Source organism: Eptatretus burgeri, chromosome 10 (genome assembly GCF_056783735.1).
Source record: "Eptatretus burgeri isolate ZD-2024b chromosome 10, Ebu_testis_v1, whole genome shotgun sequence".
In the NCBI taxonomy this organism is placed as follows: domain Eukaryota; kingdom Metazoa; phylum Chordata; class Myxini; order Myxiniformes; family Myxinidae; genus Eptatretus; species Eptatretus burgeri.
This window is the reverse complement of record NC_140970.1, coordinates 95894344-95919343: the sequence shown is the minus strand read 5'-3', so window position 1 is coordinate 95919343 and position 25000 is coordinate 95894344.

Genomic DNA, 25000 nt, shown 5'->3' with positions numbered 1-25000 from the left:
GTCTGTTTGTGTGCAAATGGCTGCCAGATTCGTTACAATATAACATTGATGAACCCCAGGTAGACTCAAGCCACAGCAGGTTCTTCGCCATTTTGCAAAAACTACAATTAATGTTTAAAAATACCCATCAATATGATGACGTGTTTAATAATTCTCATTCTCTCCTTATCATGGAGTACGGTAATCCTCCACCGAGGGATGATCCAGGAAGCAAAATGGCCACACATTCAAACGTGTCCACAATGATGCACTCAAACTACGACAGAGTGACGTCCAAGGCATCGAAAAGCCATAACTTTTTGAGATATCCTGCACACAGACAAGCAAACAGACAGAAAGATGTGAAAACATAACCTCCTTCACCTTCAGTGGTGGAGGTAATAAACAGAACGCTCATAGCCCGTGAAGCGTCGTCGCCGTGAGCCGTGAGTCAGGTTTTTGGGGTTCATGTTATCGGACGCTCTCATTCACATATTGTTAAACTAAATGGGAAACAAAATAATTATGGATCAAAATGTGATCGACGTGCGAAAGGGTTCGTGAACATTTCTTTGAAGGAAGACCCTTTGTATCGTTCGCACAATTCTTGACACGACGTCCGGAGAAGAGATGACACGAAGTCTCTTACTCACTTGGTCGATGAAACTTCACCACAACGATTCTTCTTGTTTTTAGTTCGCCTGAACATGTTCCTAAGTTGAAAAAGATTGAAAAGTCAATTTCTTGTCCATTACCTGAGGTCGATAAATCCACAAACAAGTTTTTTAAAAGTGTAGAGGTGGAAATATAATTATTTACTTAAAACGCTTCCTAATATTCCAAAAAATATTAGGAAGATCACATTTCAATATCAATATATGCCTGGTGTTGGCTCAATGGTTCGGATGGCAGGCTTGGGATCCAAGGATCCTGAGTTCAAATACCAGTCGGCTGTTGAATTAATACCAGGTGGGGTGAACTCTGCCTCATGTCGAGGGAGACATAAAATTATTTACTTCACACACTCCCACAGAGAAGTTTTCTTTTTCTTTTTCTTTGGCAGAGGAGGCGGTGGCGACTCCTCCCGCCAAACATCTTCCGAACCTGGAGACTGGTTCAGCCCAAGTTCTTGAGAACAGGAACACTCGTTCATATTTGCTTCCCTGGAAAAGAACAGTTTTCTCAAATTCACAACTTAGAACAAATGTGATAAACCAGATGTCATGTACTTTCGACCCTTCCCACTCCCATACGACCCCTTAGCCCCAAAATGAGATTGGAACATACCCTTTAGAATGCATATATAGACCTCTGTGATCCTTCAGACTTGTACACCCTTGAAACACATGTTGAATGTACCACTCCACTGTTGAATTAATTATTGCGTGGAGTTAATGAAAAACTCCACGCAATTTTACACGTGATTGCACTCCTTCCTGGTGTCTCCCAATTTACAAATCTGATGTCGCGTTTGTATTTCACCACGAACTCGAAACCGTTTAACAAAACATCGAATCCATTTGTCAGTTATTGTTTTCACAACAGTTGTTGCAATAACAAGGAAATCAAATCCAGACCATTCAGCCCAACGTGCCTGCACGAACACCACACCGACCCATCGACACAAGATCCAAGGAAGAAAATACAAAAACAATGTTTTTAATGAATAAAAAAAATTTTGTTTGTGTCGTTTTTGTAGTTTGTGCAGTTTTTTTTTTCCTTCCTTTTCTTCCCCTCGGTGAGCCGGCAAGGGCTTGGTTAAAAACACATCAACCACACAACCCCCCTCAACAAGACCCCCACCAACAACACACTGTGCACAACCACCCATCAACACTCAAACTACCTAAAAGTCTTATCAACATCCCTATAACCCCTCCACCTCCATAACTTCCAGGAAGCACTCTAATTCTAATTTAAACTTATCCACCTTTTCTGCTGCCACTACCGTTCCAGGGAGACCATTCCATGCATTCACCACTCTCTGAGTAAAAGTCCCCCATCCAACTTCCATCTTAACTCCTCTTCTTCACTCTCAGGCTCTGGCCCCTGGTCCGATCACTGTCCCCTCTGTTGAATAATTCATCTGCACTTATTTTATCTGCACCTTTCATTATCTTCAACATTTCTGTCGTATCTCCTCGGAACCGCCTCCTTTCTCGTGTATAAAGTCCTGTCTCCTTCAGCTGCTCCTCATAGCTGAGTCGAGCTAGGCCCGGAATTAATCTCGTAACCCTGCGCTGAACCCTCTCCGTGGCATCTCTGTCCTTATGGAACTGTGGTGACCAGAACTGCACAATATTCTCGATGTGGCCCTCACAAATTCCTGTACAATTTGAACACCACCTCTTTTGATTTATGAATGATCCCCCTCCAAATAAAACCTAAACCCCTATTTGCTTTCCCTATAGTTGCCTGGCACTGTGCTGCCTCCTTACCTCCCATATCTATTACCGCCCCCAGATCCTTCTCCTGTGTGACACGCTCCAAAATTACCCCTTGCTCCCTATAATCTCTATTTTCATTGTTCTTTCCCATCAATAACACCTGTTCAGGTTAAATTCCATCTGCCAATCTTTTCCCCAATCTATACAAGTATCAATACTCTTGTAACTGATCACCACCCCCTCTACTATCCACCTCATCTCCAAGCTTTGTGTCATCCGTAAATTTGGAAAGCTTACTCTTTACCCCATTATCCAAATCGTTGATGTAAATAATGAAGAGTTATGGTCCAAGTACTGATCCCAAAGGTACCCCACTACTTATATCCTCCCAGCAAGACATCCTCCCACTCACAGCCACTCTTTACTTCCTACCATTAAGGCAGTTTGCAATCTCATAAGCTACCTGACCAGCCACTTAAAGTCTAGATATACTATGTCCACTGCCTTTCCCTCATACACCCAATCAGACACTGCTTCATAGAACTCCAAAAGATTTGTTAAACAGGAACTACCTTTGGTAAACCCGTGCTGACTACTTTTAATTAGTTTGTATTTATTGAAATGATTCCTCATCCGGTCCTTAATTAATGTCTCCAACACCTTCCCCACAACTGAAGTCAAACTAACAGGTCTACAGTTTCCCAATTCTTCTCTGGATCCTTTATTAAATAATGGTTTTACATTTGCTACTCTCCAATCCTCCAGTACCTGTCCTGACTCCAGTGAACTATTGAAAATATCCGTTAACATCTCACTTACCTGCTCAGCCACCTCCATCAATACTCTCAGGTGTATATTATCTGTACCCGGAGCCTTATCTACTCTTAGATTACCGAGCTGTTCCTTTACTTCCTCCACTCCAACCTGGATCTTCTGCAAAAGCCCTTCCTCACCTCCTCTAGATTATCTCAGCTATTTGGAATTCTCCTGACTGTTCTTGTGTAAAAGTTGAAGTAAGATACCTGTTTAATAAGCCTGCTATCTCACTTTCATCACAAACCACTCTCCCCGTGCTAATCCTCAATGGGCCCACACTGGTCCTAACCTGTTCTTTTCCCCTGATATAATTAAAGAAAGCCTTGCCAGTATGTTTAATATTCTTAGCCATGTCCTTCTCTTACTCTCTTTTTCGTGCAGAGTTATTTGCTTGACTTGCCTCTGTTTACTCCAATAGTGATATAAATCTAACTCCAGTCCAGGTATTTTAAACCCAATAAATACCTTCTGCTTCTCCTTCATAGCGTTCCTTATCTCACTGCTCAACCACCCTGGTCTCTTTCTGTTTCTAGCTTTCCCCCTCATTGGAAGAGAGGGCCGTATAAGGAGGAGAAAGGACTTGGTGGTGATTGGTTGAGGTACAGTGGAGAGTCATTAGAGAAGGTGCAGAAGGCTGTCGAAGATTGGAGGAGGTGGAAAATAAAGGGAGGGGGAAGGAGGCAGTGGATGTGAGTGGAGGCAACTTTGGGAAAAGGAGTGAGTGGGAAGATTGGAGGGAGAAGGATGAGGGGGAGATTTTGAGAAAGGTGTGAGGGAAGCTTGGAGGGGGAAGAGTGTGAAGGTTGCTTTGCGAGGGATGGTTGAGAGGGAAGCTTTGAGAGGGAGACGAGTCGATGAGAGCAGGCACAGCCAAGGTGCAGGAGGGCGATGGGAGAGGTGGTGAGAGGGGAGGAATGAAACTTGGTAGTGGTATGGCAAAGAAGAGAGTGGGCAGGGGGTGGTACAAGATTTGAGGTGTTGGGAAGAAGGGGAGGTGTGCTGAGAGGAAGAAAAGAGCATGTTTGTGGTGATGAGTGTACTGATTGAGAGAGTGAGATATCTGTCAGGTTACAATGGAGCCCACAGATGTTAGAACACCACACACTTTGGGACAACAGAGAAGGAGCTGATACTGAAGCAGAAGACAGTGAAGAGGTGCCAAGAGTGGAGGTAAGATGAGGGGCAACATGGGAGGGGTGAGGAGAGGGGATAAAAAGGAGGTAGATTTAAGGAGGTTACGTAAATTGGCACTGAAGTTGGAAAAAAAGAACGATTGATGGAACACGAACATGCATTGCAAACTGGGAATTCTTTTTCAAGATTAGGAAAAGGAAAGGTTTAAGAAAAAATGGTGAAGGTGTATGATGACTGTGGGTTGGCAAAAGTAGTCAATGGTGGATCAGCAGAAGGAGGAAGAGTCGGTACAGGAAGTCATGTGGTCATGTGGGGTTGAATTCAGTGACCTGAAATATAAATCCTCTTCAAATTTCACGTCAATCTGATGAAAAAATTATGATTTTAGAAATTTGACGTCAAGATCAATGGGCTTCTCAGTTGAGACGACCTCGACAACGTGAAGTTTCATGAAGATTCGTTTTAAATTGTGACTTGTAGGTGATAGACAGACAAATAGATAAAAATAACAAAATCAACTGACCAATATATACTTGAAAAAATCTTCAATTTTGCAAATAACAAACAGAGAGAAAGAGATGAAAACATAACCTCCTTCACCTTTGGTGGCGGTCATAACTTTTGGAGACAATTAACGGACAAAGCTTAGCTCGAGACAACTTTGATCAAATAAAAAAGATGAGATACATGAATGTTGTTTATTTGTGGGTACGCGCAGGGATGTTTGTGAGTGTGGGGGGGGGGTGTATATATACATACGCATGGCCAGAAGTACACGGACACCTCTTCAAATCGGTGGATTCGGCTTTGTCAGCCACATCCATTGCTGACAGGTGTATGAAATCATGAAAACAGCCATGAAATCTCAGTAGACAAATGTTGGCAGGAGAATGGCCCGTACCGAATTGCTCGGTGACTTTCAACGTGGCACTATATCTGGTGCCCAACTGTGTCTGCGGACGTCCTCCTGCAGTTGGGGTACTATTTATTTGGAAGGTTGGTGGCAGGATTTACACTCTGGCCACCGTAAAACCCTTCATTCCGAAAAACATACGAAAAGCATTTTAAAAATCTGAAAAAAACCCACTCTGTAGGAGTACCTCCTGTGCAGCTGCCCTTCGCAGGGCATCTCACCAGATGAAAGGATTGGGGCAAAGCCTTTGGGGCCCCCAATCTTTGATGATGGGAGGGAAACCCCGGGTAACATTCCCAGGTCAGATGCACAAATGATATTTAGTTTATGTCTCCAAATGTACTTCTGAGGTGAATATGTACAAATTATAATCTATGTGTACAAATGTACTTCTGAGGTGAATATGTACAAATGATAATTATTAGTTTATTTGTACAAATGTACTTGTGAGGTGAATGTGTACAAATGATATTTAGTTTATATGTACATATGTACAAATGAATATGCTGGGTTCTGGGTTTGGAGCGTCGGCAGGTTTCTTTCAGGGCTCTCTGCTGACGATATCAAACTTAAGTTTCCGGTCGTTATCTGTCCCGTTTTAACTGTTTATTTTCTCATCTACATGTTACGGTGTGTTCCCAGTTCAGTTTTGTTTCAAAAATCGTGCTATTTTGTGAGTTTTCGTCAACCTTGTCTTACCGAGTGCTTGAGGCCTACCCATCCTTCCCCTCGGTGTACGGTCGTGTTTATTTGTATTTTCTCCCCTTTACCTTCAATATCTATCTTCCCCCACTTTCCCAACGTCCCCCATCTCTCCCAATAGTCGGGTAAATCTACAACAAAAAATAGCCTTACCCCAAAAAAATTGATACAAAAGGTTTTTCAACGGTTTTGGGTAGGGTTTGACCTCCAAAATAACATACTAAAAATCTACTCAAATCCACCTACTGGAAAGGGCCTATTTTCAAGATGGCGTCCAAAATGGCCGCCGTGGGCTTAAATTGCCATAGAATGAGCACTAGTTGGCCTATATTTGCGATTTTTGTGTCAATTTCTATGTTGCGGAGGCCAACAAATCTATTGAAATCATTTTCAAAGTTGATCAGTGATGGGAAAGCCTTAAATCCAAGATGGCGTCCAAGATGGCGTCCAAAATGGCGGCCATGGGCATAAAATTGCTATTAAATTGTCAATAAATGCCGAACATGTGTGATGTATGTGCCGATTTCTATGTTTTGGAGCACTATGTTCTTGATGGTGGCTCCTTGCTGCATCGTTTGTCATGGACAGCCGGGGACAGTTTCAATGTGATAGCCAAGTCGTATGCTGACTTCACAATTCGTCACTATGGAAAAGCAACAGTCGTTTTTGATGGTTATGATGATGGACCATCTATTAAGGACAATACACACAAGCGCCGTGGCCATATTGTTCATCCCGAAGTCAGCTTCACACCTGGAACAGAATTCTCTGGCAAAAAGGATGAGTTCCTGTCCAGGAGCTCCAACAAGCAACAACTCATCAACCTCATCAGTGAGGAAATGAAGAAAATTGGCTTGAACGTAATTCATGCACCAGGGGATGCCGATGTAGACATAGTAAAAGCGGCAGTGACATCATCATACCAACAATCAACTACCCTGATTGGAGAAGATACAGATCTGTTGGTGCTATTATTGCATTACGCTAGCGTCGACAGCAAAGAACTGTATTTTCGTTCTGACAATTCATCCAGGAACTGGAAGGTGCACAATATCAACCAGCTGAAAGTATCATTGGGTGAAGAGCTATGCCCACATCTTCTCTTCCTTCATGCCTTCACTGGGTGTGACTCGACATCTCGAGTATTTGGAATTGGAAAAAAGTCAGCATTTCAGAAACTGGCAAAGGGGGATTCAGCAATCAAGACTTGTGCAAACACCTTCCTTGTCCCCAACCAAACAAGAGACATGGTCGTGGAAAACGGCAACAATGCCATGAAAGTATTATTTGGAGGACATCCCTGTGATTCCCTCGCCAAGGGAATCCCCATTTGACCCCAAAAAACGAGCCACGTCTGCTGCCAACATTACAGCACGAAATCATCCAGGGCTCCAGGCAGTCCGGCGGAATCGTGACTAGTCGCGGAACGCCATCCCGATCCTCAAGCCACAAAGGTGTGTGTGTGTGTGTATGTGTGTGTGTAAGTCTGTGTACGTGGGTGTGTGTGTGTGTGTGTGTGTGTGTGTGTGTGTGTGTGTGTGTGTGTGTGTGTGTGTGTGTGTGTGTGTGTGTGTGTGTGTGTGTGTGTGTGTGTGTGTTGGTCTGGATCATTCAGTATATATAACGAATTTCGTTGTGTGGCAATGGTTTGGCCTCTGATGTTTGGTTGATGATGAGTGTACCAGGCTGTGTGTTTGGCATTGAAGTCCCCTCCGATGATGGTGTTTTGGGAGGGAGCACAGGTTCTGCAGTTGTGGTGAGTGTTTGGTTGGTATATTGGGGGATGCGTCTGGTGGTATGTAAATGTTTATGATGTTCGTGTGTGCTTTGTGAACCCTTTTTTATTTTGAAAGCTTGAAATTCAAATGTGTTGTCTGGTGGTAAAAGTGCTTTTTTGTCTTGTGTGATATCTGAGTATCAAATTGAATTGTGAATGTATGTGACGAGGTTTCCACCTCTGGCATTCGGGCTGTTTGAGCACATCGATGCATAGTTGGGGATGGTCGATATTTTTTTTTTCGTGCAATTTGGTTTCTTGTGTGATGGCTGGATGAACCTTGTTTGTGAGAATGAAGAGTTTAAGTTGCATGGCCTTGCTGACGAGGTTGTTTGTGTTGTATTGGAGGTTATTAAGGTTCGGTGTGCATTTCTGGGGTTGAGGTGGTAGGGGCCCCATGTTGGGTTCTTTGTCTCTGGCTCGAATGAGGAAAAAGGGGAGGACGACCAGAGGAAGGTCACTCCCCAAAGAAGAAGAAAAAGAAACGTTTGTTGTGGATATGTGATTGATGTGTGGTGCTTGAGTGTTTGTTTGTGAGGTGCTCGTGTGCGAAGATGACAGGGAGTAGGCCAGTGCATGGGGACCGATCGACGCTCTGACCGTGACCGCGCTGTTCCGCCAAATCCGGGCAGCAGGGAAGAGTGGGGAAAATTTGCCCCCCGTCGTGCATTTGGGGGGGGGGTGCAACCACCGTGAAGAGGCATCCCCAATAGTTCTAGTGGCTTGTAAATATTGATGGTGCATAGATCCTGTATTTTGATGATGTGCCGTTGCAGGTCAGAGTCAGGAGCTGACATTGTAATTACTGTGCAGCCATTGACGTCAGTTGCAATATCATGGTGCTGGCTGCCTGGAAAGGCAAGCAATTTGAAGCCAGGTATGTTTACATTACTTTTATCGCAAAGGTGTATTTCTTGGAGCAGAATCACAAGTACACAAATTGCGGTTGCTATGTGGTGGAGTCCATCACACTGAGCAGGCCTGAACCCCTCCATGTTAAGTTGCAAAATCCCTGGAACGACAGTTTGGTAAGGGTTAATCTTGAAATAGATTAGTCCAAGGAGGTATATGCACAGCGTGCAGTCGGTCAAAGTTCGCTTAAAAGCTGTTTGGTTGGACCAGCACCAAGTACTGGAGACCTGAAGGTGGACCGAAAAAAACTACAACTCGTCAGCCACCAAAGACATTCCCAGGATGGACCGTGTGGAGATCAGTTGTAATGCCATCACAGTGATTGGATTTTGACCAAACTTGATACAAATACGTATAATGGTGGAAAGATGAACTGATTCGATTTTGGCATCAAGAGGTGAGAGCAGTGGTTCCCAACCTGTGGTACGCGAGGGCCTTCCAGGTGGTTCGCGAGCACTTTCGGGCTCAACCTTTAAAAAATAATAATAATAATAAAAAAGCAAAACAAAAGAAAAACACCACCAACATTTTCAGTGCGAATACAGACTGTGAAAGCGTGGCCTCGCGATCCTATTGACTTTTTGGGTTTTAAGCAAGAGGTGTCAGAAAAGTTACCACAGGGATTGTTGACGGAGCGTGAGTTTGGAAGATCGAGGTAAGTTCGGCGGAATTTGTGTGTTAATTCGTCGAGTTACGGATGTTTTAAAGATTTGAGTGTTGGCGCCCATGGCGGAGAACGCCTTGCCGAGTGGTAGGCCGCAGCATGTTTTCGATAAAGATGGTGGTTAAAAGTCATTTTTCATCCCAATAAAGCTTATCGTCGCATGCCTGACTCGCGAAGCCGTCGGATTATGTAAAGATTGTTGGTGGATGGCTTTGAAATCACATTTTATGACTTTGATAAAATAATATTAAATAATACGGTAAATTTCTGTGGAGAAATGGAGATTTTTGCCTCGGTCGACGTTACGAGTCCGTTTTAACTTGGATCGCAATTGTGTTTTCGCTTTTGGTAACGGCTAAGTATACTTAACACTCGGTTGTCGAGATTTTGGTGAAAATCGGATGGTTTATGAGACTTGGGTCGTGTGTCGTGTCTCGGCGAGAGGCGGCGTAGTGAAATGGTGCCAAACAGTTTTATCCGCCTCGTGGTGCGCCGGAGGCCTCAACACGGTCTCCCACGCTGATTTTAACTTCAAATCCAGAACTTTCTGGCAGAAAGGCCAGAACTGTCTCCTTGAGGGACCGTTTATGGTTAGGGTCTGCGAGATCAATGTTTACATTTTAAAAGGTTTTGGGACACGCTTCATAGGTTTCTGTAAAAATTCCGGTGGAAAAGAGACGTTTTAAGATTGTATAAAAATATTTCGCCCGTCGCGTCACGTGACGCCACGTTGAGTTACGTAACGCTTTTGCGTGTGCGCGTTGACGTCATCGCGCGTCGTCCCGGCTTCCTTTCGAGTTTGAAAGGGTCGTCGTCGAGTGTGACCTTTACGTTATGCTAATCTGCGGTTAGCTACAAATCGTTTCGTAACCCCTCCCTCCCCCAACGTCTGCCTTTATCTGGCTAATTGATTGCCTCATCATTCTCCCACCGGCGTTATACGCGCGATACTCGGTGCATTTCAATTGCAACCTTCGTCCAATTACATATCCTCATACAAAGTTAAATAAAACGCATATAATGTGATCATAAAGCTGCACGACTGCGTCGTTTAAATTGTCAACGAGCACAACAACGGATTTTGTCAAGCGCTTGATTTGGGTCACGTGGAACTTTGTGTTTCAACGGGGGTGGAATACCCAACTTCGGCAGGCTGGCTCGTTCAAATGGGCCCGATGCCAATCCTTGTGTATGGTCGACCATGAGTATGACCTCCACCATTAGGCATTTCACTCCAAAATGGCCCCCGAGCTTAGACGTGTAGTTAACGGGTCGCCATAAGCACCTGAAATGGCCACACTCCTATCGTACATGAACATATATGAATACTGCAACTGTGAACAAAACACCTTTTATGTTGATAATTTCCCCCCTATCATGGGTGAGAATTCCATGAGCCTCTCACGTTATGGATAAAAGTTATGTAGAAAAAGCCAATTATGTTAGACACCTATCTGGATGCAGGAATTGGCCAGCTGTAACTGCCTGCCAAAGGGTATTAGGAGGGATGTTTGATGCTCTGATTTTGCATGCCAGTCCAAGTACATGTGTTGTTGATGATGTGTACAGGTCTCGACGATTGGGCATTTAATTTTAAAATGGCCCCCGAGCTTAGATATGCAGTCATCAGGCCTTTAAAATGCCTGAAACGGACGCGTTTTCTATCATATTTGAATACATGTGAATGCTGTAATGATGGATAAACACTGTTTAAGTTGGTGAGGGGGCCCTCTATCATGTGTTAGAATTTTATGAGCCTGCCACACAATTTATGCAAATTAGGTCGGCAAAGTTAGTGATTTCAGGCAGCCTGGCATTTGCACATTTCGGTCACTTACAAAGGGCCGGCAGATGGAGTCCGGAATGATGTCAGATGCTGAAATTTGCATGTCAGCCCGGATGCATATGTAGTTGATTATGTGGGAATACCCTGACGATTGGGCCATTAATTGCAAAGTGGGCTCCTTGCATAGATGGTCAATAAGGTTGATCTGGGTGCACCCACAATAAGCATATTTCTCATCATATCAGCGCACTTGTAGGGGCTGCGGCAATGAATGAATACCTTTTCGGTCGATAAAGTGATCTTCCACCTTGTGTTACAATTTCCTAAGCCTCCCACACCGTTAACATAAATAACCATGGAAAATTTGAACAAAAGGTGTCTGTGCCTGGGGTCGATGGCACCCCAACCTTCAATCTAACCCACCCCACCGATCGACAAGGCACCTCGCCATCCCTTACATGCCCTCCCCCTTCGAAGTAGCCACATTTGCACACCTCCCCACCACCATTAACAGTGCTGGTAGGGAAAAACAGGTCGTCACCGGCGGTACAGGTACTGGTCATTTGCACAATGACGGGATACGGAAACTCCGGTCGGCTCTCGTGGAGCGAGTGGACCCTCAACACACACGGATCGCGCCATAACGACCCTGGCCACAAACGGTTAGGGACACACCGTGGCCAACCGGTGAGTTCGGTACTGTAACGTGAGAAGGTGCGCACCGCTCTCATCGCACACGCACAGCTCACACGCATTGCACACGCACAGCCTATCTTCCTCTCTGCCTATCTCCCTGTCTGCCTATCTCCCTCTCTCCCTCTCTCCCTCCCTGCCTATCTCCCTCTCCCCCTATCTCCCTTTCTCCCTGTCTTCCTCTCCCTCTCTCCCCCTATCTGCACTCGTGTCGTTGCATGCATGTATATGTATATATATATATATATATATATATATATATATATATATATATATATATATATATATATATATATATATATATATATATATATATATATATATATATATATATATATATATATATATATATATATATATATATATATATTGTTGCGGATTTCGCGCCCGCCGGCGTGCGAACGGCCACGTAACTCGAATCGCGGCACGTCGCCCACCGGACGGACAATCCAGTCGTGACCCTCTCGGACTAACGCCGGGAACCAGTCACGGGTGGACCTTTCGGTCTCACCGCGATCGAGCCAATCAGCCCCCGCGTGGGATAGGGTTGCTCGCCAAATTCGAACTACCTAAGTACCCACGCGGAGGGTAGACCGGGCGATCGCACCTCGCCGCAGGTCGACTTCGGACACGGGCCACTTAAGCGACCCGTTCCGTACTATCAGAATAACCGAGCGGTGTTATCATCGACCTCGACGGTTCGATTAATTATCGGGCGTATTCAGCCCACTACCAACCCTTTACGTGAAGCAAGATGGGGATTCAATGGAGGAAAAGACGAAGCGAAGCGGGAGAACAGTTCAACAATAAAGCACATTTATTCGCGACGAACGGAAAGCACACAAATACAATTCCACCAAATGCACACAAAAAAAAAGAAAACACAATTCCATTTACACAAAAAGCAAACATAAAAGTGAAAACACAGTGCAGAGCTAATACCGACTACCGAGCACACGGCAACACTTATACAATTCTACTTCACAGACGGCGCCGACAACACATACCCAAAACCAAGGAAAAGAACATCCCCCAAGAATGAGGTAGGCCTGAGGCCGAGACCGGGTCGGGCCTACCCGTCTGGTGATGAGACGCGGAGCGGCGATGGCCCCGCAACCCGCGGGCCTCGTGGACAGTGCCTGGCAGGGGGTGGGAATGGGGCCCCCTTGGTCGCACTATCTCAGCGCGGGGGGAAACAGGAGGGGGTTGCTGATGCTCGGGGTATAGAGGATCTTTATTATCCCTGGTGTGCGTCTCCACCTCAGCCAGGTCGCGCTGCCGGCCTCCCTCGGGCGTGCAGCTCCTGGCACCGACGCGAGCACCCCCTCGTCCGACTCTCTTCAGCTTCTCCAGCCACTGCAGGCTTCGGGCTCCAGACTTCTTTCGTTCTCGTTTTCGACTCTCTCTCGTTCTCTTTCTGACTGACTCCTTCTCGTTCCGTTTGCGACTCGTTCTCGTCCTGCTGACTCTCTCTTGCTGACTCTCGTTTGCGACTCTCCCTCCTTCTGACTGACGAACACCGTCCTTTTATCCCCCCGTAACTTCGCCTTTGACCCCCTCCCTTTGACCTTTCACCTCGCTCCCCATTGGCCCGAGAAAAAGTGGGCGTGAAGGCTTTTGATCCACAAATTTGCATATATCGATCGCCCTGGGGCGGGCCAAATCGCCCCTCGCTCACCGATTGGACGGCAAAAAGTGGGCGTGTGTCGTTTTTGATCCGTTTTTGAAGCAGAAAATCCGTGATTTTGTACACGCTGTTCAACGTGCCCCCTACACGAGTCCAGCATCGGTGCCCATGAGTGGCGCGAGATGACGGTGATGCGATGGTGGCGAGTTGTGACGGTAAAGGTCATGGCGGTTGTGGTGAAGCGGCGTTGTGGTTGGTGGTTGTTGTTGTGGTTGTGATGGTGGCGATTGGTCCAAAATAAAGATAGTAAAAGAAAAACGGCTATCCTGAAGAGTCGCAGCACGTATAAATGACATGTATTCCCACTAGACAACGGGTTTGGGCCTAACTACACATGCACTTACCGAGATACCTCACCTAAGGGACCTGAATGGTGGTTTGCGAATCTGGTAACCACAACACTACCCCCTTCCCTTTTTACAGACTCGTCCCGAGTCGTCAAATTTTCGTGTGCCATCATGTGTAGTTTTCCCCTAGTACATTTTACCTACGGATCCCTGAGTGCGACATTCATGGTATTCGTGTCCCCAAAATAAATAACCTGAGGGCTGCGTAACTATCTAAACAAACTCACTCACACGGACGACTTAAATAAAATTGCCGGCGCTAAGACATACATGCCGGGGGCGCACTCATATTTACAGTACATCTTAACCTTAACTTACAAATTTTACACTAAACCATGGCCCAGGATCATTGAACTCTGCAAAAAGAAAGCAGTTAGCAGGGAGTCAGGCTGCCCGCATGCAGTCTCTGGCTCAAAACAATGCAGGTGACAGGGAACGTTGCTGGCTGCTCACACGCAGTCCAAGGCCTTCCCTTTTGAACTGAACTCAGTGAACCACAACGGTGCTTGGGCTGCACAACGCAGTCTCCGTGCCAGCTCAAGTGGCACACGCAATGAGCACAACGAATGGATGGATGAATGGATGGACCGAATGGATGGACGCAAAACACGGTGCACGGGCTGCCACTGCAGGCCCGTGTTGTAGCTGCCAACAGGGCAGTTCTCGCAGCTTGCAAACTGTTGCCTTGATCCTGGCGCACATGGAAATGAACAGGGGGGGGCAAAGCAAAATTGAACGGGGCTGGTGAACGTGGGCAGTGGGCATGGCATGGCAAAGGTGAGCAGGCAAACACAGCCCGCAGAAGAAGACCGTTGCAGGCAAACACAGCTGGCAGATGAACTGGCCGGCACAGGCCTTGAAGAAAAACAGCCAGCAGATGAACTGGCCGGCACAGGCCTTGCAGCACACAGCTGCCGATGAACTTGGCCGGCCTCCGCCCTGAAGCAAAACACGGCCAGCCGATGAAGTTGGCCAGCCTTTGCCGTTCAGTGGAGGTTGGTGGAGGGAGTGCGGTGGTGCTGGCCACTTGGAAGGCGGGCTCGGACCTACATACCTGTCTCCCTCCCAACCTATCGCCTTTGCCTGTCACTGTACATACCCACTCCCTTAATTTGTCAAACCCCAATTTAGCCCCAACTTAATTTTTTTCTGTTGTTTTTATGTTTACTCCCCCACTATAAATCGTCCCCTAACCCCCTTTATCGTCCTTGTTCGGCTAACCTATCCTGTCACCTAGCCTACTCCCAACCCCTACGTTCCCTTCCCGGAGGGGAATAAGGGAGAGCTAACGTCCTGTGTCGAGGCCCAGCGAAGCCTCAGAATGGCCTCCCCAGAGTTCGGCGATCTAACCCAAAGTGGGTCCAGCGGCCCACAACGAGAGCGAGGGGATGGATGGTGCGGAGGGGTACACTTCCTAATCTACCCTATCCATTTAACTGTTAAACTACCCCGGGGCTTTCAAAAAACGCCTCTCGCTTAAACTATTGGTTCTAACAACCCAGATTCCCGTCGCCTGTGTTGGTGTCCTTACAATTTCGGGCCTCGCCCCCCAATTTTCTCTCCGTGCCCTCACACGGTCTCCTGGCTGGGACACGTGGCTCCCTTTGGCAGGCACGACCCTCTGCCGAATCTCCCGCTATGGCACCCCCGGGCACTACACTGCCTCCGAGCCTACCAGCTCCCTAACACCGGGGAGTGCCCCCCATGGCACCTCCCCTGAAACGCACACGTGGCAGGCCGGCCTCCCGGGCCCCTTTCCGAGGGTCACCCGTGCCCACAACACTGCCCACGCGGCTAATGGCGCCCCGGGCCCCCGCACCAAGCAGGCGCACCCGTGCCCACTACTCTATCCCGGCCCCCCATGGGCCCTTGGCCTACCGCGGCCGACTAGCCTGGTGATACTCACCACTCAGCGATACTCACCTTCCGCAGCCACGCTCCCAAGCCCGTCAACAGGGCTCCTGCACCCCTCCAAATGGGTCTCGAGCCTACTTTCCCACGAACAACAAAACGACCCCCATTTTTCAATTTGACTAACCCAGCTAACTCACTCTACACTGACCCCGGGGTCCCTTGGGCGGGAGTCACTCCTCCCCCCAATCACTCATCGCACCATGCATTCCCCATTCACTCCACTCACACAGACCCGCTGGCCTCACTCACTCACCAAGCACATGCTTCCACTTCACTCACCAACTCTTCAACACACACACACCACTGAACTCTGCCATCCTTCTAACTACCTCCCCTAACTAACTCGTGCTCCCACGTCGTCCCTTAAACTCGTAGCACGTTCCTTTTAACACTACGTAGCTAAGCTACGTCCCCACTACACATTCACAAGTCTGTCACTGTCCTTGAATGTCCCAAAAATCAATTTCCCAAGGGGGGGGGGGGAATTTCCTCCCTTCCTACTGGGCTCGTGAACTCGTCGCAAGACTCTGAGAGCCCTGCGCCTCTGCGGGAGCGGCTGTTCCAGCACCGACTCCTCCGGCAAGACATATCCATGAGGGCGTAAGGTCGCCCTTGTAAGGCCTCAGGCGGTCCGCGTGGACGATCCGAGAGAGGGCTCGTGGTCCCATTTTAATTTTTAGGACCACGTCACTGACTTGCGCCAGGACGACCCCCGGGCCCTGCCAAGGTGAGGTGAGCTTCGGGCATCTGCCCTTCCTTCGCCGGGGGTTAAAGAACCAAATCTTTGCCCCCGGTGGGTATTTGCTCACCTGGCTCCGGTGGTCGTACCTGCGCTTCATCTTTATGCCCGCCTGTTGGAGCTGGTGTCGTGCGAAGGCGTGGACCTTCTCCAAGCCCTCCTCCAACCGACGGGCATAGCCCTCCCCGGGGGCCTATCAAGCCGCTCAGGCGTCGGACCGCACAATAAATCGACGGGGCTTCTCAGCTCCCGTCCATACATCAACAGCGCCGGACTACATGCGGTAGACCCGTGCTGGGACGCGCGATAGGCCATCAGGAGGTACGGAAGGTGTTCGTCCCAGTCCTCCTGGTTAGTGGCGGTGAAGAGGGCCAACTGTTGGACCAGGGTCCTGTTGAACCTCTCCACCATGCCATCAGACTGTGGTCTCAGGGGCGTTGTCCGTGTTTTTCGAATTTCCAGGAGCCTGCACACCTCTTTTAGTAATTCACTCTCAAAATTTCGTCCCTGGTCCGTGTGCAGCTCCTGCGGAATCCCATACCGGCATGTAAATCCTTCTACGAAGGCCTTGGCCACAACCCCTGCTTCCTGGCTGGGAAGGGCAAAGGCTTCTGGCCATTTGGTGAAATAGTCCATAATTACGAGGACGTACTTATTACCCTGGCGAGTGGGGGGCAGTGGTCCCAAAATGTCCATGGCCACTCGCTCCAGGGGAGCCCCAACCTGATGTAGTTGGAGTGGGGCCCTCATCCTCTGTGGCGGTCCCTTTTTGCAGTACAGGCGTCGCATGCTCGACACCAGTCCTGTACATCGCGCCCCATGTTAACCCAATAGAACCGCCGGCGGGCCCGAGATTTTGTTTTGGTCCTGCCCAAATGGCCGCCGGCGCGGGTACCGTGCACCTGTTTCAAAATTTGGGTCTTAAACCCATCAGGGACGATCACCAGCCAAGAAGTTTGTTCAGAAGGAATCTCCACCCACTTGCGATACAAGATGTTGTCCCTCATTTCTAGGGTCCTCCACTGAGCCCAGTATGCCTTTGTTCGCGCCCCGAATGGGGCGATTTCCTCCCCACTGGGCCTCCTGTTTTCCTGGACCCATTTGTACACTGGCCCTAGCACGGGGTCTTCCCGCTGGGCCGTGCTCCATGCCAATCCACCAAATTCCTCTCCCGCGGTTAGTGGCAAAGTTGGGCCTACCACCCGGGCCGCACGGACTGGGAGTTTCGGGGAGGCGTCTGCCAATTGGTCCCTCTCCTCATGTCTCGTACAATATTTGCAGTTTTCCCTCAGACAGGGGCGTCGAGAGAGCGCATCGGCATTCCCATGAGCCTTACCGGCTCTATGGACCACACTGAAATCGTACTGCTGCAATTTTTCCAACCACCTTGCAATTTGGCCCTCCGGTTCCTTGAACCGTAAGAGCCATTGCAAGGAGGAATGGTCAGTTCGAACCAAAAATTTCCTCCCGTACAAGTACGGGTGGAAATGGTTCACGGCAGACAGCATAGCCAATAGTTCCTTACGAGTTACGCAATAATTTCGTTCGGGCCTACTCATGGCCCGACTGTAATACGCGATCACTCTTTCCACGCCCCCTGTGTCTGAGACAAGACTGCTCCCAATCCTTCCTGGCTTGCATCCGTGTCCAGGGTATACATCCCGTCATCGGTGGGGTACGCTAAAACAGGTGCGGATGTCAAACACCCCTTTAATTTGAGGAAGGCCTCCTGGCACTCCTCCGTCCAATTAAATCTCAACCCCTTCTCCGTCAACCGGTGAAGGGGCCTGGCTATCTCCGCAAAGTTTGCCACGAAACGCCGGTAGTAGGAGCAAAGTCCCAAAAAGCCCCGCACCTGTTTGACAGTTGTAGGTACGGGCCACTCCTCTACCGCTGTAATTTTTCCGGGGTCGGTCTTCACCCCCTCGCGGCCTATCACGTGTCCGAGATAGGCCACCTCTGTCGCGAACAAAGTGCATTTCTCTGGGCTCAATTTCAGCCCTGCCTGCCTGAGGTGCCCAAACACCTGGTCCAAATTGGCTATCTCCTGGGTGAATGTTTTAGCGTGTACCAGGACGTCATCCAGATACACCAGGCATGACTGCCACGGCATGCCGCCTAGTACACGCTCCATCAGTCTCTCAAAGGTGGCGGGGGCGTTACACAAACCGAACGGCATCACAGTGAACTGATACAGTCCCTTCCCTGTGGAAAATGCCGTTTTCTCCTTCCCCGTCTTATCCATCTCCACCTGCCAATACCCACTCTTGAGGTCCAAAGTTGAGAACCATTTAGAGCCTGCAACGGCGTCGAGGGTATCGTCAATTCTAGGCAGGGGATAGGAGTCTTTGAGTGTCACGTTGTTCAGCTGGCGATAGTCCACACAGAAACGCGTGGTCCCATCCTTCTTTTTAACCAGCACAACTGGTGACATCCAAGGACTTCCCGAGGGCTCGATGACACCTGCATTGAGCATCTTTTCAACCTGTTCATCAGCCTCCTCTCTTTTGCTCCATGGGAGCCTTCGAGCAGGCTGACGGACAGGCCGGGCCCCATTGGTGTGGATCTGATGTTGCACCAGGCCCGTACGTCCAATATCCTCGGGTGACAAGGAGAAGATCCCGATGTGTCGGTCGACCAGCTTGTATAAGGCCTCCCGCTGGGCCTCCTCCAAATCTACACTACTCCGATTTACCATCTCACAAATGGGACCGGGCCAATTCCTAATCGAGTCTGGAGACTCCTTCTGGGGCCGGTCCGGCTCGACGTTATCGTCCCTCAGCTCTGCGACCTCTTTTACTGGGATGCAATCTGCCACCTTCGTGCCCTTCCTGATAGTGCGTGGTTCCGTGCTAACATTTATCACCCGTACGGGCACTACTGGCCCGTCGGTACTTACCAGGGTGCGGCCCACGACTAAGCCCGGGGTTGACGGCCCTGCCGGTAGTTCCGCTAGGCCGCAGGGGCCCTGCCACGTTGGGGGTGCTCGCCACCGGGCCGGGACCACCGCCTCGGCACCCGGGGGAATGACCACGGAGTCAGGAGCCTCCAGCTCCACCCTCTCGTCCGTGCTCACGCCTCCTAACGGCAACTCCTCACCACCCAACTGCATGACCCCCCGGCCCAAGTCGATCTTACAACCACCGGCCGTCAGCACATCCAACCCTATTAGACATGGGTCGTACACCTCTGCCACCCAAACCTCTATCTTGGTTTTCACAGTGCCCAATTTAAACGACACGAAACCACGTCCTATGATAGGGGCCGTTGCCCCGGTAGCTAGCTGCAAACTATGGTTTTGCAGACGGTGGATCTCATCCCAACCGTCTACACTCGAATCAAGGACCACAGGGCTGATGATCGTGGCGCTTGCTCCTGTGTCCACCACGGCGTCTACCCCTACGCCGGCAATCTTGCACCGAATTGTTAAGCTACCTTTGCCAATTTGGCCACAACTGATGACCTGTCGCAGTTCTGAGGGCTCTTCTCCGTCTGAGTCTGCCGAACACGGCCCTACATGTTCGGCACTTCTTAGTTTCCCGGGGACTGGTGGGGGATGGTTGGGCCTGGCTATCCCTATTGACCCGGGGCGGAGTTGGTGGTCTAGGGGGCCGTGGCTCTTCTCTTCGCGGGGGCCTTTCCCTGCGCGGGGCGTTGCACCTCCGCTGCAGGTGGTCCCCTGCGCCACAATTATAACACCTCTTCTGGTAAGGTGTTTGCCTCCAGTACGCCGAATTATACCCCCCTCCATTCCGAATTGGGGTACCCCCCGATGGCCCATCTCCCGCCCTTCCCGGGCCCGACCGCCTCTCCACAGGTCTCCCGAACCGGCGGTCGAACATGCCCTGCACCATCCTTTCCACTCGCGCTTGGTCGCCCAGGGTTGCCCCGGCTCCCAGCGAACTGTCGTGCATGGGGTCCACCTGTCGGACTGCCACCGCATGGCGCCCAGCCCCTCCCAATGGCGTTCTGGCTGCCTCCCAGCAGGCAGCAGTATCAGCCGCCTTCTGGAGGTTGTCCGGGCGCCATACGGTGAGCAATGCTCCGACATCGGTGCCCCTATTGCTCGAAGGAAATGGTCCAGGGCAATCTCCTCCCGGTACTCCGGCGGCATGTTGGTGTGCGCGATCCCCACCAAGCGGCGAATGTCATGTGCCAATTCTCCCAGTGATTCCTGGGGACGTCGTTTGCGCCCGTTGAGCTGAGCTTTAACAAGCTCGCTCTGCTGGTCCATGCCAAATCGGTTTTTTAGGGCCGAATGGAGATCCTCCAGGGTCGCCGCCTCACTGGGTACCGTGGTCAGGACTTCCAAAGCCACGCCACGCAGGGCCGCTGTGAGTTGTGCCACACCCTGCACCTCGTTCCAGCCATTGCCTCTGGCAACACACTGGAACTGGGCCATATATGCCCTCAAGTCCGTCTTGCCATCGTACGGGGGTAGCGGCACCCTCGGTTCTTTCGAGGTCTCCTCCCGTTCCCTAGGGACTCCGGGAGGAGTGTACCTCCCCAGTCCCAACGGTGCCTCACTCCCGCAGGGTCCGAGCCATTTGCCCGGGGCTCCACCACCCTTGTCTGCGTCTGTCCGTGCCCCGCGTTGTCCCGCTTATTCTCCCAAGCCATTGGACTCACACTCTGCACACCCCTGGCACAGTCATTCCGGGTTCCCCCATTAGGCCAAAAGACCCCGCGGTCTCTACCCTCCCCAAGCTTGGCATGCTCACCCCCGCATCGGGCAAGCCTCCTCCTCCGCCCTGTGACACCGGCCCCACCTGGGCACGATCCGCCTCGAGGGAGTATATCCTCTCCCCTGTTCCCGAAAGAGGCCACCCTGCTTCTCACACCGGGCCTCCACCCTATCCGTCAGTCTCTTCTCCATTTCCTCCATTTTCCCCTTTATTACCCCATTTATTTCCTCCCCTATCGTTCCTAACGACAGTTCCCCGACTTTTTCTCTTATTTGCTCCACCTCCCCTTGTACCTGTGTCACCATCTTATTTGTCTTGGATATTTCCTCCCTCGTTGTCCTAAACTGCTCTTCTGTCTCGCCCCGGTTTTTTCCTATCTGCTCCCCCAGTTCCTCTGTCTTTTCTCCGGCTTTCCGCTCCATTTCATTAATTACCTCCTCATGTCTCTTTCTACATTCCTCCGCCACCTTCTTTAATCCTTTCTGTGTCTCCGCTTTTACCTCCTTTCGCAGGTTTTCAACTTTGTCTGTCATTTCCCGATGTCTTTTCTCACAGTCCTCCTTCACGGCTCCCAATCCCTCCTTTATTTTCCCTTGTTCTCTTTTTAATTCCTCTATCGCCGTCGTGTTCCTCCCGATTTCCTCCTTTATTTGGTCTTGTCCCTGTTTTACTTCTCCCAATCCTTTTCCTACTTTGTCTATTTTTCCCACCACCGTCTTTATTTCGTTTACCCTCTCTTGTTTACTTTCTTCCATTGCGACTCCCACTCCTTTTACTTTCTCTTTTAACCCGGTCACCTCCGCTCGTATCGTGTCGACTTCCTTTTTCATTTCGTTTTTTAGTTCTTCCAAGCTTCCTTTCAGGCTCATTCCCATGTTCTGCGTCTCACCCCGCAGCTCTTTCATCTCTTCCCTCATTTGCTGTGTATTCGCATCCATCGTCGTTTTCACTTCATTTGTATTTGTATCCATCTTTTCGTTCATGCCTTTCATTTCGTTTGTATTTGTATCCATCTTTTCGTTTATTTGTTTGTTCATTGCCGCCAGCATGGCGAATAGCTGGGCCATGTCGGGTGCGCTTGGGTGAGCCGATTCGGCAGGGGTTGGGGAAGGGTCTTGGTGGAGAGGGGGGGGGGAGGTGTCATACACCGCGGCCGCTGCCGCACCCACCTCGGGCCCTGGGTTCAGTTGGGCGAGTCCGTGTTCCTGCACAATCAACATTTCCTGCACGGGGATTCCATCCTGGACCATGGATTCTACATTACTATTACACATACCTAATCCACCCGGCACCCGCTCGCCTTGAGACGCCATCTTGCTTCTCGTGAAGGGTTAATTTGCTCGCTCGTAATTTGGAGGGAATCGGGGGTCGCTTCTCTCACCCCTGGACCGATTCCCGTGAATTTCGCTGGAGACAGGAGAGCCTGTTGTCCCGCTCTCCAATACCAGTGCCGCGAGGAGGGCGATGAGTTTATATCCCACTCCTGACACCAGTGTTGCGGTCTTCGCGCCCGCCGGCGTGCGAACGGCCACGTAACTCGAATCGCGGCACGTCGCCCACCGGACGGACAATCCAGTCGTGACCCTCTCGGACTAACGCCAGGAACCAGTCACGGGTGGACCTTTCGGTCTCACCGCGATCGAGCCAATCAGCCCCCGCGTGGGATAGGGTTGCTCGCCAAATTCGACCTACCTAAGTACCCACGCGGAGGGTAGACCGGGCGATCGCACCTCGCCGCAGGTCGACTTCGGACACGGGCCACTTAAGCGACCCGTTCCGTACTATCAGAATAACCGAGCGGTGTTATCGTCGACCTCGACGGTTCGATTAATTATCGGGCGTATTCAGCCCACTACCAACCCTTTACGTGAAGCAAGATGGGGATTCAATGGAGGAAAAGACGAAGCGAAGCGGGAGAACAGTTCAACAATAAAGCACATTTATTCGCGACGAACGGAAAGCACACAAATACAATTCCACCAAATGCACACAAAAAAAGAAAACACAATTCCATTTACACAAAAAGCAAACATAAAAGTGAAAACACAGTGCAGAGCTAATACCGACTACCGAGCACACGGCAACACTTATACAATTCTACTTCACAGACGGCGCCGACAACACATACCCAAAACCAAGGAAAAGAACATCCCCCAAGAATGAGGTAGGCCTGAGGCCGAGACCGGGTCGGGCCTACCCGTCTGGTGATGAGACGCGGAGCGGCGATGGCCCCGCAACCCGCGGGCCTCGTGGACAGTGCCTGGCAGGGGGTGGGAACGGGGCCCCCTTGGTCGCACTATCTCAGCGCGGGGGGAAACAGGAGGGGGTTGCTGATGCTCGGGGTATAGAGGATCTTTATTATCCCTGGTGTGCGTCTCCACCTCAGCCAGGTCGCGCTGCCGGCCTCCCTCGGGCGTGCAGCTCCTGGCACCGACGCGAGCACCCCCTCGTCCGACTCTCTTCAGCTTCTCCAGCCACTGCAGGCTTCGGGCTCCAGACTTCTTTCGTTCTCGTTTTCGACTCTCTCTCGTTCTCTTTCTGACTGACTCCTTCTCGTTCCGTTTGCGACTCGTTCTCGTCCTGCTGACTCTCTCTTGCTGACTCTCGTTTGCGACTCTCCCTCCTTCTGACTGACGAACACCGTCCTTTTATCCCCCCGTAACTTCGCCTTTGACCCCCTCCCTTTGACCTTTCACCTCGCTCCCCATTGGCCCGAGAAAAAGTGGGCGTGAAGGCTTTTTGATCCACAAATTTGCATATATCGATCGCCCTGGGGGCGGGGCCAAATCGCCCCTCGCTCACCGATTGGACGGCAAAAAGTGGGCGTGTGTCGTTTTTGATCCGTTTTTGAAGCAGAAAATCCGTGATTTTGTACACGCTGTTCAACGTGCCCCCTACACGAGTCCAGCATCGGTGCCCATGAGTGGCGCGAGATGACGGTGATGCGATGGTGGCGAGTTGTGACGGTAAAGGTCATGGCGGTTGTGGTGAAGCGGCGTTGTGGTTGGTGGTTGTTGTTGTGGTTGTGATGGTGGCGATTGGTCCAAAATAAAGATAGTAAAAGAAAAACGGCTATCCTGAAGAGTCGCAGCACGTATAAATGACATGTATTCCCACTAGACAACGGGTTTGGGCCTAACTACACATGCACTTACCGAGATACCTCACCTAAGGGACCTGAATGGTGGTTTGCGAATCTGGTAACCACAACAATATATATATATATATATATATATATATATATATATATATATATATATATATATATATATATATATATATATATATATATATATATATATATATATACCCGGCTCCTCGGAGGCTTGGGTTGGAGGATCGCTTGAGGACGGGCGCTCTGCGCTGGGCGGCGCTATGAGAGGGTGTAGGGCAGCCTGGAATCATGGCGAAACCCAATCCTTATCACTGTGTCGTAAGAGGTGACCAGGGTTGCGTTCGTGCTCCTGAGCAATTGAAAAATCAATTCGTGCTCAAAAAGGATGGAACACACATTTATCATTTTTAAATGTCAGACAGACTGCACTAATTCAAGCACCAATAATAGAAAATCTCCTTACCGGGGGGTAGAATGGGTACATTTTTCCCCACTCAGGGATGGCCAAGGAGGTCCCTCACCCCATCCCTCCCATCAAATTGCACCTTGGTTCACTCTCTCTGTCTGCAGGTGTCAGTCTATGATTGCAATGCTTGGGTGAAGGACACAATTGCTTTGCAGATCTTACCATGCTGTGTCACGCCACACTCGAGTCTGTGGTTGATCAGTGCCCCAGACGAGATACACTTCTAGTCTTGGGGGATTTCAATGCATCGACTGGAACTGATAGGGACGGTTATGAGGTGTGTG